The following is a 17,692-nucleotide window of genomic DNA, read 5'->3' on the forward strand; positions in this document are numbered from 1 at the left end:
TAATTGCACTTTCATCTTCCTTAGGTATCATGTCTAAAGAAAAATCTGCAGTGGGCCTATTCTTCTGATTACATGGGCATGCCTGCAAAAAATAAATAAATAAATTGAACCTCTGTCTTTCTGTGAAATTCAATATTTCACAATACACTATTTGACACAGCTCAGATTGCATTGCTCTGAATTGGAGCATTGTAGGATGATGAAAGAACATACCCCTTTTATTATGTTACATGGATAAAGAGAGGTTTAAAGGCTCAAGGCATAAAATAAAATAAAATTTTGAGCCTTCGTTGCTGGCTCATTGACATATTGGATATTAATTAAATCTTCAGAAAATGTTTTGCACAGTATGCAAATAGAAGTTACATATTGACAATAACCCATTATGCTTGTGTGGAGTAGATTATGGGGCATGTGGCATAAAGATGTGGGTGGGAGACTCTGTTCCCCCCACCCCAGTAGGGAGACAGAAATCACCACAAACTTGACTTGTGACCATTCCTTTCATATACATGCCTTCTGCCTGAAGTTGACAACAAAGGCTCCCCAGGGGAGGAAATGTTTGAGGAGAGACTTCTAAAGGTGAGTTGAGTTCACTTAGTGGCACCAAAGGAAAGGTATTCTAAGCCGAGAGACCAACATATGCAAATGAGCAAGCACGAATTCCTTCCAAATTTCTGGTATGTCTACATTCCCTAAAAAGAAGCACCAGGAATGAAGCACTTTACTTTCACCTGTGATCTGTCTAATGTGCAGAAACAGGGGCTATAATTCTCTGGCCCCTGCAGCACTGCTTATGCAAGCCATCACTCTTCTGTTGGTGCACATAAGGCTTGGGATCAGCTAATGCCTGCAGTTATTTTGCAGTAAACAGCTGTTTGAACAGACACCGCCCTTCTTGCATTTACAAGATGAAATGAGTTTTTCCCTCTTCTCATGAGCAATTTCGTCTTGACTCATGCTATTTTAGTCCAACATTTGAGCCTCTCTGGAGATTGTTTTACCTGATCTCTTTTGCTAATCATATATGCTATCAATCCCTCTCTCTCTTGTACTATCAAGAAATTTCATGAACAACCTGATTCTGTCACCATGCATATCATTTATAAAAGTGTTATCCAGGATGGAATCGGGAGCACCCAACAGCACACAATGAAGGCTGACATGGGATCTCACAGTAGGGTTGTCTCTGCGTAGGGATGATCTTTGACTGTTTCATCCACTACTACTCTTTATCATAAGACTTTTGCCAACACACTGTAGCACAGTAAAAATGCACTGGAAAATGAGACAAGGTCTAAGTTTGAATTCTAACTTTGCCAGGTTCTTTGTGAACAAGGGCAAGAATCTTTCTCTGAGCCTCAACTTTCTAATCTCTAAAGTAGGGATAAAATGCCTTCCCCAGTGAAGAGCTTGAAAATGTGATTTACTGACTCCATACCTGGAGTCTAACAGGCCCACAGACATACAAGTGCCTATTGATGCTTACGCTGATTCTGATAATGTCCTATGCGTAAAAATAAACCCTGCTTCTTCTAACTTCCGGGTGTTGAATAATTGAGAATATTTTATTCCATCATTTGTTTAATCCCCCTGCGATATTTTATCAATGATTCTTTTCAAAATATCTTCCTTCACTTGCAAGAACAGCTTGGTTCATTGCAAAACAATGACACTAGCAAGACTCTTTTTGTACCTATTCTTTCGTTAGAAACAGATTGCTGTTCCTGAGCAGGTCTTTTTATTTTTCAGTGTTCAGAGTATGAACTTTTGCAGATTGGGCTAAGAATTATCCCCTTTCAACTTCTCCCAGTTCACTTGCTCCTACAAGTGCCCAGGAAATAAGGGTGATGTGAGAAAGGAATAGCCTCTTTTTAGGGGCTGAGAGAAGGTGACAAAGCATTTCAAAACCAGAGCATGCATTTTATGGTCAGAACTGGAATTCAATTGCAGCTCCTTCTCAATCTGTGCAACCTTGGACAAATCATTTCAACTCTCTGAACCTCATTTCCTTATCTGGAAAGTGGTACAACATTGTCTATCTCACCTGATGGTTTAGAGGACAGTCATGAGATAGCCCACACTTAAGAACTGGTTGCTGCTATGAATAAAATGGCTTCTGAATCAGTGTCACTCTCAGTATCTTCTGTATAGTCAATGAAGCTTTTTCTAGGATGTAAGCTAATAAATTAAACAACTGTGTTTTCAGCATTTGCTGTGGGCAAATATATGTATAAAAGTTTTCTAGGATTTCCATAACCAAGCACCACACATTTGGTCGCTTAAAAATATGAATTTATTCTCTTAAAGTTCTGTAGACTAGAAATCTGGAAACAAAGTGTCAGCAGGGCCATGCTTCTTCTGAAACTTGTATGCGAGAACTTATTTGCCTCTTCTCATTTCTGATTGCCAGCTATCCTATGTACTTCTGGGCTTGTAGCTGCAGCACTTCAATCTCTGCCTCCATCAACACATGGTCATCTTCTCTCTATGTCTACATGTCTTTTCTCGTCTTCTTAAAAGGGTACCAGTCATATTTAATTAGGGGCCCACCCTACTCCATTATGTCCTCATCTGAGTTTAAATAATTCTATCTGAAACAACTCTATTTTCAAGTAAGATCACATTCTGAGGTACAAGGGGATAGGACTTCAACATATTTTTGGCACGGAGAATACAATTCAACCCTCAGAATCATGCTAGCATTGTAGAGAAAAGTAAAATGTCCCATGTCTTCAAGGAAAAAGGAGTCTCATGCAGGGTGATATTCATGAAGTTTAAACATACTTCAGAAAAAGTATGAGGTCAATTTCTATAAAAGAGATGAAGGCAAAGAACTATGTGATCTCGGAGAATGAAGGTAAAGGCTTTTATTTTCATGAGATAGCAAAGTTTTCCTGCAGGAAAGGACTTTGAGCCTATCATTAAATGACAGGCAAGGAAGGACTTCAGAAGATAAGATTTAAGCTGGGTTAAGATGCACAAAGAAGCAGAGGAAAAATTAAACTAATTGTCTTAAGGAAAAGAAAGAGTTTCTTGAATGGGTACATAAAGGAAACATTGAATACCAAGCTTTATGAAATCCAGGAACCCCGATTGAATCAGAAACACATAGCTATTCTCTCTATGATGCTGCCAGAGAAAAATAGCTTTTAGCCATTTTTCATAACTAGGCATCTTGGCTCTTAGCTTCAAATCCGCTGGAGAGAGAATCAAATTGGCACAGCGTTAGCCAACATGTCCAAGACATGGGTAGGTGATAGCCGTCATTCCTTGGGTGTTAGTTTCCCAGGGCTGCCATAACAAAAACAACAGAAATGTATTGTCTCACACTTTTGGGGAACTGAATTCTGAAATCAAAGAGTCAGCAGTGCCACGCTTTCTCTGAAGTCTGTAGAGTAGTATCTTTCCTTGTCTAAACCAGTTTCTGGTGGTTGCTGAGGATCGTTGACATTCTTTGGCTTGGAGACACACCACTCGACCTCTGCCTCTGTCTTCACATGTCATTCTCACTATGTGTCTGTGTCACTGTATCCAAATTTCCCTCTACTTATAAGAACACCAGTCATATTGGATTAGGGCCCACTGAAATTCAGTATGACCTTATCTGAATTTGATTACATCTGCAAAGATCCTATTTTCAAATAACTTCATAGCCACAGGTACCAGATGAGCACGAATTAGGAAAAGGGGAATTATTCAGTCCAGTGTACCCTTGTAAGCAGAATGGGACAGAATGAAGGAATACATTCCTTGGAAAGTGATCTGATGAATAAGAGCATAGAGTTTGGAAAGTTCAAAGAGAACAGAAAGAATAACTTGCAAAGTGGTGTGGCTAATTTGTAGGGAAAGTGAAGGGAAGGAGTTGAAGATGAAGGCTGAAATCTGCCTCTACAACAACAATGTTTTCAAGATCCCTCAGCTAAGGCATGAGCAGGAGGTGAGGTAGGAAAAGAACAAGTAATATTTAGACAGATTATTGCAGGAAATTGCTCTTGGTGCATCTGCTGAAATTGTCACTGAACATCAGGACAACAATTACTCTGTGATCACTTCATGGCAAAAGCAGAATATGCTCAGTTCAGTTCCACAAGCATGAATTGGGTGCCTGCCCAATGTAAAGAAAAATGTGCTTCAAAAATATTGAAAGGAACTTCTGAATTGAATTAACCCTATCATAACTTGGAAAAACCTTGGTTTGATTTTGTTATCGAAGTTGATTATATTCTCTGTTAGGCTTTTTCTGCTTGTGCATTCCAAAAATCCACCTCATTCCCACTCACTTATTTAACAAATCTTTTTGAGGAGTTGAAGATTCATGTATTTATTCATGCATTCATTTATTGACTCCATGGACAGGACTGTCATGTTCCAAGTGAGGGACTCAATCCCTGTATTTACTTTTTGTCTCTCTGGAGAATCCTCTGAAATAAAACTCAAGAAGTATAAAAACAAATGCACCCACACTGGAGGAGGAAGAGTTACTACTGATGACAGTGGAGGGATTTCAGCAAATTCCCAAAGACAAGGAGATAGAAATGAGTTGATGGATGACCACTCAGAAACAGCACCAAATCCTAATATGCTACAAAGAGGCTACAGAAGAAATGAAAGTTGATCTGGTCATCAGGACCCAGAAAATCTATGAGCTCAGAGTCAAGTGCAGCAAAATATGGGAAAGAGAAATGGAGCTGAAAATAATTAAATATCTGTTTGGCAGCATCTCTTCTTTTGATAGTACACAGGTAACCTTATGCTTAGCCATAGTTACAGAATAGTGTCTGTTATCAGAAGAAATCACATGGGAAAAACTAAGGCTTATTATGTAGTGAGTGTTGTATGAAAATAATTATACCCTCAACCTTCATATGGAGGCTAGTCATCTAACAGCCATTTTTGTCCTTTTTTTTTACATTTTTTATTGTGAAATATAACATATATACAAAGAAGCAATAGATCTCAAAGTACATTGTAACACGTAGTTAGAGAACAGTTTTCAGAGTTTGGTATGGGTTACAGTTCCATAATTTTAGGTTTTCCTCCTAGCTGCTACAATATACTAGAAACTAAAAGAAATATCAATATAATGATTCAGCAACATACTCATCTGTTAAGTCCTATCTTCTCTGTTATAACTCCTCCTTCTCCTTTGATGCTTGTCCCAATCGTTAAGGGTATTTGGGCTATTCTATTCTAACTTTTTCATGTTGGAAAGGAGTGTCAATAACATGGAATTGGGGGATGGAACTAGTTGATGTTCTTGGAGAGGCTGACTTCTCTGGGTTTCAGGACTTATCTGGCCTAGGAACCAACCTGGAGGTTGTAGGTTTCTGGAAAATAATCTTAGTGCATGAAACTTTTGTAGAAACTCACATAGAGACTTAAATATTCTTTAGGGTTAACGGAACAGTTTTGGTTGGGGATTGGCAAACCATGGTTATTGACAACATCTAGCTGAAACTTGCAATAAGAGTAAGCCTCCAGAATAGTCTTTCAACTCTCCTTGAACTCTATTTGCCAGCGATACCTTATTTCATTTCCCTCTTTTAACCAGGAAGGCATTGTCAATCCCACAGCGCCAGGGGCAGACTCATCCCTAGAAGTCATGTCCCACATTGCCAGGGAGACTTTCACCCCTGGATGTCATGTCCCACATAGCAAGGAGGGTCTTGATTTTACTTGCAGACTTAGGCTTAGAGAGAGAGAGAGAGAGAGAGAGAGGCCACATGTGAGCAACAACAGAGGTTTTCTGTAAGTAACTCTTAGGCATAACTATAGGTAGGCTTAACTTTTCCACTATAGAAATAAGCTTCACAAAAGCAAGCCTCAAGATCAAAACCTTGGCCTAGTGAGTTGGGAGTCCCTAATGTTTGAGAAAGTATCGTTTCCCAGATGGTAAAGCTTAATAGCTGCATATTTTTCTTTCATGTCCCTCAATGGACTTGGCCAATACTTTTTAATTATCTGTCCAACATACTCTTGGATGTATCCAGGCATTACTTCGGGATGTATCCAAGTATTACCTTAAGCCATATAAAATTACAAACCCTCATCCCCATTCTGGGCTCCATGCGTTTGGGTTGTTTAAATGAGGTATCCAAACAGGTTGAGTTAGATTATGCACTACAGAAAATTTAAGTTTGGGATAAAATGAACTGTCTACCTTTGGAACTTCACAGAAGATTAAGTTCTAAAATACAGATGATGTCATCATTACCCTTGTATTTTGAATTACTTTAATGCCAACCCATTCAGCTTCATTCTTATTTCTAATTGAAAGCTGATCTCATTTTTTCATTTCTTTAACCGTTGTTGTGTATAGAAATGCTGATATTCAGAGCTGAAAAACTCCAACTTGGAGTCTTAGGTGTCATACAGGTAGCCAAAGTTCCAGGGAGATACCAGGTTATACATATATAGCAGAGATCTCAAAATCTAAAAATAACACTTATAGCTCCAGACTACATGTGACTACTATAAGAAAGTCATTTTTCTTCCTGCTGATTCTAAAACCAAGTTTTACTTTGAGGTCTCATTTTCATTCAAAGCTCCTACTTGTAAGTAAGACCTAACAGGAAAAATTGAAGAGGAAAGTCATCACAGCTACTCAGACCTGCTTAAATAGAAATGTAATCTGAAAGATCACTTTGCATACCAATAATCTATTGGAAACCAAAATTCAAGACACAAATCATTTCTAATCACTAAAAAATGATGTACTCATGTATATATCTAGAAAAAACACAAATAGACTCTAAACGCAGAAAGTCATGAAACCCATAAGAAAGCAAAGATAATGTAAATATATGAAGTAGATCAGGTACATGGATTGGAAGACCCAGCATCATAAGGATGTCAATTCTGCCCAAATTGAGCTACAGATTTGACACAATTCCTTTCAAAAACCCACCAAAGTTTCTTTCTTTCTTTCTTTTTTTTTTTTTTGTAGATGCAGGTAAGCTTATTTTAAAATGTATATGGGCTCTCCCTCCTCCACCACTGCCGCCTCCTTCTTCTGCCGCTCCTGGTGCTGCTTGTGTGCTCGTTCGGTGTGGACCTGGTACCTCTTTTGTGAAGCGCTAGCTGAGGAGACTCCGGCTCTCGCTATGGCAGACGAAGAGCCCAAGGAAGGAGTCAAGACTGAGAACAACGATCATATTAATTTGAAGGTGGCGGGGCAGGATGGTTCTGTGGTGCAGTTTAAGATTAAGAGGCATACACCACTTAGTAAACTAATGAAAGCCTATTGTGAACGACAGGGTTTGTCAATGAGGCAGATCAGATTCCGATTTGATGGGCAGCCAATCAATGAAACAGACACACCTGCACAGTTGGAACTGGAGGATGAAGATACAATTGATGTGTTCCAGCAGCAGACAGGAGGTGTCTATTAAAAAGGGAGCCTGCTACTTTACTCCAGAACTCGGTTCCTACAGACCAAGAATACATTCTCAATTAGAAAAACCGCAATTTGGTTCCACCACATCCTGACTACTACAGTATAGTTTTCTCTATTCTTTTATTTTACCCTTCCCTGTTCCTTTATTGTACATAAAGTAACTGGTGTATGTGCACAAGCATATTGTTTTGTTTTTTTTTTTAACTAAATGGCCAATGGTATGTTTTAATCGACATCAAATGGAGATGGGATGGGGAAAAATACTGGTTCTGTGAAAATACCCCCTTTCTCCATTAGTGGCATGCTCATTCAACTCTTATCTTTATATTCCAGTAAGTTATTTTGTTCTCACTGTTTAACAAAAACCAACAACATAAAAAAAAATCCTTGCATATCTTGTTCGATTGGAGAATTTTAATGTTTTTCATTTATCATTGTAAAACCAAGGACAATTTTATAACTTTTTTGTATGTAGCTATTACATGTAGGGCAATCTGTCTTTAAGTAGGGGTAAATTACTCTAAAAGAAATGAATCCTAGATAGTTTTCCCTTCAAGTCAAGTGTCTTTGTTGTTTAAATAAAATTCTTGTTTAAAAAAAAAAATGTGTATGGGAAGGCAAAGGCTAGGGTAAAATTTTTTTTACGCCTGTTATAAGCTTACAGCGTCTTTACAGTGAATTAGACACTGTGGTGTTTGTGAAGGGATAAGCACATAGCTCAACAGAACAGAATAAGAAACCCAGAAATTGATCCACAAAAATATACCCAAGTGATTTTTGACAAAAATTCAAATGCAATTCAATGGAGGAAGAACAGTTTTTTCAACAAATGGTGCTAGAACCATTGGACACCTGCAGACAAAAATTAAATAAAGCTCAAGCTAAACCTCATACTGTATGTAACAGTTGACTCAAAATAGACCTCAGATCTAAATGTAAAATGCAGAACTATACATCTTTTAGAAGAGACTAAAAGAGAAACTTTGTGACATAGGATTGGGTGAAGAATTCTTACAGATGTAACAATCTATAAAAAAGCTATAATGTAAAAGTGAACAAATTTACATCAAAATATAAAAATGTTTGTGCTGAAAAAACCTTGTTAACAGAGGAAAAGACAGATCACTGAATAGGAAACACTATTTGCAAATCACATATTCAAGAAAGGACTCCAGAATATGTTAAAAAAACATTCTAAACTTGTTAGTAAGAAAACAAACAATCCAATTAGAAAATAGACAACAGCCTTGTCTATTTTGTCAAAGAAGATATATGAATGGTATATAATAGGCAAGTGAAAATATGTTCACCATCACTAGCCAATAGTTTAGTGCAAAGTAAAACCACAGTGAGATACCAGTAAAATCCTATTGAAATACATAAAATAATATTGACAGTACCAACTGTTAAAGGATTTGGAGAAGCATGACTTCTCTTATACTGCTAGTGGGAAAGCAAAATGGTACAACCTTTGGAAAACATTTGGCTCGTTCTTATGAAGTTAAACTTATACTTACCCTATGACTTAGTAATGCCATTCCTGGTTATTTACCCACGAGAATTGAAAACTTATGTTCATACCAAAAGCTATATGCAAATATTCATGACAGTTTTATTTGTAATAGTCCCAAATTGGGAAGAACTCAAATTTCCTTTAAGGGTTGAATGGTTAAAGAAAGTCTGGGACACCCACATTATGAATTACTACTCAGCCATAAAAAGGAACAAATGATCAATTCACAACAGCTTGGATGGACCTATGTGAATTATTGTGGATTAAAAAAAAAAGCCAAATTCAAAAATTTGTAATATACTGCTTGATTTAATTTATATAGTATTATCAAACTGACAAAATTATAAAAATGGAGAATAGATTAATGTTTGTCAGTGTTTTGAGGGAGAGGTTAACTGTAAGAGGGCAACACGAAGGACGTCCTTTGTGGTGACGGAACATTCCCTTTTCAAGGTTCCACTTATTTATATTGTTTTAATAAACTGACCATGCAGGTTAAATTAGATAGTGTACTACAGAAAATATAAATTTGGTACCAAATAAAATATTTTTCTTTTGTCTCATGCAGAAGTTGAAGTTTTAAAATACAGTCAAGATTTAGGGTGGGATAGGGCAAGATGGTGGCACACTGAGGTGTGGAATTTACTTAGTCCTCTAGATCAGCTAGTTAATAGTCAGGAACTATCTGCAACAAGACTTCATTGACCTGACACACAGCATAAACAGTCTGGAACTGGTGGAATAGCAGAGATCCCACATAGTACTGTAAGTCTCCCAAGCCATGCAGTGTGTTGTGCCTCCCCCACTGGCACAACATGCTGTCTTAGAGTTGGTTCACTGAGATAAAAATAGTCTCTCTCCACCAGGAGCAAGGAAGGAAACTCAACCAAGCTGCAACTGTGGAATCAATTGACAAATTTGGACTACTGAATACAAGCTCTGAGTACAGATAAACTTGGAGCAGGCATGAAAGGAAACTGGAGGTTTATCCCTCAAACAGAGGGGCAAGACTGACAGAAAAAAAAAAAAAGGTTTTTTTGAGTTGCACCAGCTCAAAATACTGGAATAGAGTCATAGAGCTGGGTAACAACTCCAGATCGATTGGCTAACCTGGACTGGAGTACTGCTTTGAAAAGGGTTTTTTTCCTCTCTCTCTCTCTTCTTTTTTTCTTTTTTAACTTAACTGCCCAGCAGTATTTAGAATTTCAGGCATTCTCAGGCTTCAGCACAATCACAGGCAAGGGAGGAATTAAAGTCTGTTGAGAGACAAAGTAGTCAATTGGAAAAAACAATTCCCTAAAGGGCATATCTTTGAGTAATTTCTACTGGGAGCAAGGGAAGGGACCTCAGCCAAACTTCAATTGCTGTTTCAATCCTGGCAGAGAGGAGATGGGGCTGAGAGAAAAAATAATAAATTGAATAAAAAAGAATAAGGATGGAGGATTTTGGAGCCAGCCAAGCTCAAAGAACTGGAAAGAGGGGACAGATAGAGGTGGATACCAACTCTGGCTCTTGAGTGGTGAAACTTGGGGCCTGCAGATTGGCTCTGAAGAGTTATTTGTATCTTTTTTTTTTCTTCTTTTCAAAAACTATTCTAAATAATTCACTAGAAAGAGCCTCAACATTTTCAATTGCTAGAGGGGCCCAGGCCAGGGCTGAATTAAGACAGAGCTGAGGGACAAAGCAATGAGTCAAGTAGGGGAGAAAATTCCATAAAGGGCTATCTTCCCGAAGAAAGGGGGGGGAGGTATATGACCCAGCTCAAGTGGCAGACCTCCTCCAGAGAATTCAGTCACAAGGAGCTAGGAATCAGAAGCAGTGTAAGCTTGCATTCCTCTTCAGCCTCAATCTCAAACACACCCCTCGTGGGAAGAACCTGCTAAGAATTAAAGTCACTGCATCACTTTACACTGCTGGGGAGCTGCAGGCTGACAAGTGCCACATGATGGGCAGAATAGGAGCAGCACAAAATCTAGATACTTCATAGGAAAGTCTGACAACCTGCTGGGTCTCACCCTGAGGTGAGGGAAGCTTGATAATGATTACACCCTCCTCCTGAGACCTGGGCTTGTCTTGTCTGGGAAAATTTTATTGAGATTGATATCTGGGGAGAACTCCTCAAAAAAGGGTTCCATTTAGGCAGGACAAGAACCAGAAAAAATAAGAACTAAAATATGATCACTTATTCAGAAGCTATCATAGAAGTCTAGAATGAGTTGAACTGAATGCTAAAGAATAGATGGAGAACAAAGCCAAACAACAATAAAACCCTGGGTAAAAGAGTGTAGTGGACCTCCAGAATAAATTAGCCAAGGAAATCAAATGCCTAGACACAATAAAAGTTTACAAGTCATTCTAGGAAAAGCAAAGATAAGATCCAGTCAATGAAAAAAAAAAAACTAGCATTGGCAACAAAACACAGGAGTTAAAACAACTAATTATGTTCAAACAGACATGCAAAATGACATCAAAAATCCAATCAATGAGCTGAGGGAAAAATCAATGAAGGACATGAAGATATTGGGTGAATGTATAGAAGAACTGAAAAGCTTGCAGAAACAAAAGCCAGAACTTTGGGGAATGAAGGGCACAATAGAAGAGATGAAAGACACAATGGAGACTTACAACAGCAGATTTGAAGAGACAGAAGAAAGGATAAGTGAACTAGAGGACAGAACATTTGAAATCCTATACAAAAAAGAAAAGATGTGGAAAATAATGGGAAAAATAGTGTTAGGGCCTCAGGGAATTGAATGACAGCATGCAGTGCATAAATATACATGTAATAGGCATATCAGAAGGAGAAGAGAAGAGCAAAGGGGCAGAAAGAATAATGGAGTAAATAATCACTGAAAATTTCCCATCTCTTATGAAAGACATCAAATTACAGATGTAGGAAGCTCAGCATACGTCAAACAGAATAAATCTGAATAAACCTACTCAAAAACACTTACTAATCAGATTGTCAAATATCAAAGACAAAGAGAATTCTAAAAGCAACAAGAGAAAAATGATTCATCACATATAAGGGAAGGATCATTAGAATATATGTGTATTTCTCAGCAGAAACCATGGAGGCAAGAAGGCAATGATATATATGATAATGAAAGAGAAAAACTGCCAACCAAGACTTCTATATCTGGCAAAATTGTCTTTCATAAGTGAGGGGGGCTTTTAAATATTTTCAGACAAACAATCAGTAAGAGATTTTGTGAATGAGAGACTTGCTCCACAAGAAATACTAAAGGGTGCACAACAGGCAGATAGGAAAATATAGGAGAGAGAGGTTTGGAAAAGAGTGTAGAAATAAAGTCTATCCTGGAATGTGAGAGAAAGAGAGAGAGGATATATGACATATGAAATCCAAAAGACAAAATAGTAGAAAAAAGTGCCATTTTCAGAGTAATATCTTTAAATACTAATGGATTAAATTCCTCAACCAAAAGACATAGATTGTCAGTGTGGATTTAGAAACAGGACCCATCTGCATATTGTCTAAAAGAGACTCACTTTAGACCCAAGGACAAAAATAGATTAAAAATGAAAGGCTGAAAAAAGATATTTCATGCAAACAACAACCAGAAAAGAGTGGAGGTAGCTATCAGACAAATTGGGCTTCAAATGTAAAACAGTTGACAGAGATAAAGAAGGACACCATATATTAATAAAGGGATAATTCATCAAGAAGATTTAATAATCAAAAATATTTAAGCACTGTGCTTGCATTCCCCAAAATACATGAGGCACACACTAACAACACTGAAGCAAGTAGTAGATACCTCTACAATATTAGTTGGAGACTTCAATACATCTTCATCATCAATGGATAGAACATCTAGACAGAGGATCAATAAAGAAACAGAGATATTTAATAGTAAAATAAGTGAACTGAGTTTAACAGACATTTACAGAACACTACACTACATAAAAGTAGGACACACATTTTTTTTCTCAAGTGCTCATGGATGATTCTCCAGGGTAGATCACATGTTGGGTCACAAAACAAGCCTCAATAAATTTAAAAAGATTGGAATTATAGAAAACATTTTTCTAGATCATAATGGAATGAAGTTGGAAATCAATAACAAGTGGAAGGCTGGAAAATTCACAAATATATGGAGGCTAAACAACATACTCTTACACAACCAGTGGGCCAAAGAATAAATTCCAAGAGAAATCAGTAAATATCTTGAGGCAAATGAAAATGAAAACATAATACATCAAAACTTATGGGATGCAATACATCAAAACTTATTTAAATGCTTATATTAAAAAAGGAAGAAAGAGCATAAATAAATAAAATTGATAAAATGAAAACAATAGAAAGAATCAACAAAACAAGAAGTTGGTTCTTTCAGAAAATCAATAAAATTGATGGCCCTTTAGCAAGACTAATGAGAGAGAGAGAAAATGTAATTAAATGAAATCAGAAATGGAAGAGGGAACATAATTACTGAATCAATAGAAATGAAGGTGATAATGAGAGGATACTATGAGAAATTGCAAGCTAAACAACTGGACAACATAGAAGAAATGGACAACTTCCTAGAAAAGCATGAACAAGGAACATTGATTCAAGAATAAATAGATGACCTCAACAAACCAATCAGAAGTAAAGAGATTGAATCAGTCATCAAAATGTTCCCCCAAAATAAAAGTCCATGACCAAGCAGTTCCACATGTGAATACTACCAAGCATTTGAGAAATAATTAGTACCAATGATGCTCCAAATATTCTAAGACTTAAAAAGGATGGTAAGCTACCTAACCCATTCTATGGAGCCAATATCACTCTACTACCAAAGACAGACAAAGTTACTACAAGAAAAAAACAAATTCCAGGTACACCTTTTTAATAAATATAACTGCAAAAATTCTCAGCAAAATACTTGCAAATCAAACCCAGCAGCTCATTACTATAACTATACACCATGACCAAGTGGGGTTTATTCCAGGTATACAGCATTGGTTCAACAAAAGGAAATCAATTAACAAAATACACCACATCAATAAATTGAAGTGGAAAACCACATGATCATCTCTATTGATGCAGAAAAGATATTTGGCAAAATCCAAATTCTCTCTTGATGAAAACACTTCAAACGAAAGAAATAGAAGGGAACTTCCTGACCATGATAAAGAAAATACATGAAAAATCCACAGTAAACGTCATCCTCAATGGAGAAAGACTGAAAGCTTTCCCACTGAGATCAGTAACAAGACAATAATATCCACTGTCACCATTGTTATTAAATATTAGGTGGAAGTTCTAGCTATAGAAATTAGGCAAAAAAGAAAAAAGAAAGAAAGAAAATATATCCAAATTGGAAAGGAAGAAGTAAAACTCTCACTGTTTGCCAATGACATGATACTATCTGTAGAAAATAAAAAAAAAAAAAAAAAAACTACAGCATACCTGTTAGAGCTAATGATTCAGCAAAGTGGCAGGGTACAAGATCAACATGGAAAACTCAATAGTGTTTTATATACTAGTAATGACTAGTATGAGGAGGAAATCAATAAAAAATTCCATTTACAATAACAACCAAAACACTTAAATATTTAGGGATAAAATTTAACCAAGGCCACAAAATACATATACACATAAAGCTATAAGAAATTGCTAAAAGAAATCAAAGAAGATCTAAATAAATGGAATGAAATACTGTACTAAATGTCTATTTTACCAAAACTGATTTCAAGATTCAATGCAATACCAATTAAAATCCTAACAACTTACCTTGCAGAAATAGAAAAACCAATAACCATTTTTATTTGGAAGGGCAGGGTGCTCAGAATAACTAAAAACATCTTGAGAAAGATGAATGAAGTGGTAGGTATCACACTACTAGACTTTAAAGTATATCACAAAGCTGCAGTTTTCAAAACAGCATGGTACTGGCATAAAAATATGGATCAATGGAATTGAATTGAATATTCAGAAATAGACCCTTTCATCTATAGACAGTTGATGTTTGATAAGATGGTCAAACCAACTCAACTGGTACAGAGCAACCTTTTCAATAAATGGTGTTTGGAGAACTGTATATCCATAAACAAAAGAATGAAATTGGACCCCTATCTTACACCTTATACAAAAATTCACTTAAAATGGACCAGAGAGGGCAGGCAATAGTGGTGCAGTGGCAGAGTTCTTGCCTGCCATGCTGGAGATCTGGGTTTGATTCCTGGTGCCTGCCCATGTTAAAAAAAGAAAAATGGACCAGATACCTAACATCAGAATTAAGAACATGAAACTTTTGGAAGAAATTACAGGAAAATATTTTAAAGATCTTTTGAATGAAGGTGGTTTCCTAAAATTTATACCCAAAGCACAAGCAATACAAGAAAAAATAGATGAAAGTGATCTCCTCAAAGGTGAACACTTTTGTGAATCAAAGGACTTTCTCAGAAAAGTAAAAAAAGCAGCCTACAAAATGGGAGACACTATTTGAAAACCAATATCAGAAAATAATTTAATATCTCAAACATAAAGAGATCTTACAACAAAACAACAAAAAGACAAACAACCCAGTTTAAAAATAGGCAAAAGACAAGGACAGACATTTTTACAAAGAGGAAATACAAATAACTCAAAAACATATGAACAGTTTAGTGGTAGAAGGCTCGCCTTCCATACAGAAGACTTGGTTCATTTCCTGTATCATGCACCACTTCCACCACCCCCCAAAATGAAAAGATGTTCAACTTCACTGACCACTAGGGAAATGCAAATCAAAACCACAATGAGATATCATCTGACACCCCAAAAGAATGGCCATTATCAAAAAAAAAATGAAGCTGTTGGAGAGGATATGGAGAAAGGCACACTTATTCAATGTTGGTGGGAATGTAGAATGGTGCAACCACTCTAGAGGGAAGTTTGATAGTTCCTCAGGAAGCAAAGTATAGAATCACCATATGATCCAGTAATCCCATTACTAGGTATATATTCGGAGGAATTGAAGGTAAGGACATGAAGGGACATTTGCATCCCAATGTTTACAGCAGCATTATTCATCATTCCCAAGAGATGGAAACAGTCCAAATGTCCATCAATATGAGTGGATAAAGAAAGTGTGATATATACATGTGATAGAATATTATGCAGCAGTAATACATAATAAAGTCATTAAGCATGTAATAATGTGGATGAATTTTGAAGACATTATGTTGAGTGAAATTAGCCAGAAACAAAAGGAAAAATAAAGGATGGTCTCACTAATATGAACTAACATTAATGAGCAAACTTTGAGAGTTAAAATGAAAACACAGGTTTTCAGGAGATAGAAAGAGGGCAGAGATCATGCACTTGATCCTGAAGGGTTACAGAAGTTCAACAGGATTGATTTTATAGATCCAGAAATGGATAGCACAACAATATCTGATGGTAACATAGTATACTAAGAACACTAAACAAAGCTGAGTGTAAGTATGGGGGTAAAATGAAGGCTAGGGGTATGTATGTCACCAAAAGGAAAGACAGAAGATAAAGACTGGGATTGTATAACTTACAAATCCTAGAGTGATCAGTGATGGTGATTGAATGCACAAATATAAGACTGCTTTTACGTGAAGGAGAACAACTTAATGTCAACATTGCAAGGTACTAAAAATGGGATGAAAAAATATAATCAATTCAAATTAATGTCTATAGTTAACAGTAACATTGTAACATACTTCCAGTAAATTTAACAAAGGTGATATACCACAGGTGTCAAACAGATACCCAAAGTTCTGGGGAACTAATAGGTTATATACAAAGAGTTCATCATCTCAGAATTTAGAAATAATAGATTTGACTGCTCTATGAACTTACAATCTAGGAAGCTTTACAATAGCCTTATTGAACATTCTGTCCTTCTTAATCATTGATTGCCCGATCTCTTTCCTTGTTCTATCCCCTGATAACCTATGCTCTTGAATTCAATTCTCAGAGTTTGAGCATTATAGTTAGTTCATACTGGTGAGGCCTTAAATATTTGGCTTTTTGTTTCTGGCTTATTACACTCAATATAGTGTCCTCAAGGTCCATTCACCTAGCTGCATGACTTACAATTTCATTCTTTCTTGTAGCCACTCAATTTTCCTTTGTATGTATACACCACAGTTTGCCCTTCCATTCTTCAGTTAATGTACCCTTATGCCAGCTCCATAAATTGAAAATCATGAATAGTACCACCATAAGTATCATCGTGCAAATGTCCATTCATGTCCCTGCTTTCAGTTCTTCCAAGTATATATCTGTTAACAAGGTTGCAGGATCCTATAGCAATCCTATACTTAGCCTCCTATGGAACCACAGCACTGCTTTCCAGATGGGTTGCACCATTCTACTTCCCAACCAATATTGAATAGGTTTATCTCTTTCTACATTTTCTCCAGCACTTGCATCTTTCTGCTTATCTTTTAAACAATTTTATTCCCACGCCATACCATCCATCCTTAGTAAATAATCAATGGCTCCCAATTTAATTTCACAGGATTTTGGACGTTCTGTCCTCTAGTTCACTAATTCTTTCTCCTGACTCTTCAAATCTGCTGTTGTGTCTCTCCACTGTGTTTTTCATTGCTTCTATTGTGCTTCATCCTCATAAATTCTATCATTTCTTTTTTCAAGCTTCCAAATTCTTCTTTGTGGGTCACCCAATGTCTTTTTTATATCCTTCATCTCTTTTGCCATATCTTCCTTCAACTCATTGATCTGATTTAGAAGGTTTCTTTGAACATCTTCAATTAGTTGTGATAGCCCATAGCTCACTTAAAGGGTTAGTTTATTC

The 17,692-nt window shown here is 36.7% G+C and overlaps 1 long non-coding RNA gene and 1 pseudogene across 11 annotated transcripts in view; one reads left to right on the forward strand and one right to left on the reverse strand.

Annotated features, from left to right (window-relative positions):
• The window catches only part of LOC143663041 (uncharacterized), a 286,695-nt gene that overhangs the window by 104,678 nt on the left and 164,325 nt on the right, over nt 1–17,692 (reverse strand). The gene's annotated exons all lie outside the window — the stretch shown is intronic.
• LOC143663484 (small ubiquitin-related modifier 2 pseudogene) lies at nt 6,985–7,586 on the forward strand (annotated as a pseudogene).

The sequence above is a fragment of the Tamandua tetradactyla genome, chromosome 19, assembly GCF_023851605.1.
Source record: "Tamandua tetradactyla isolate mTamTet1 chromosome 19, mTamTet1.pri, whole genome shotgun sequence".
Lineage (NCBI taxonomy): Eukaryota > Metazoa > Chordata > Mammalia > Pilosa > Myrmecophagidae > Tamandua > Tamandua tetradactyla.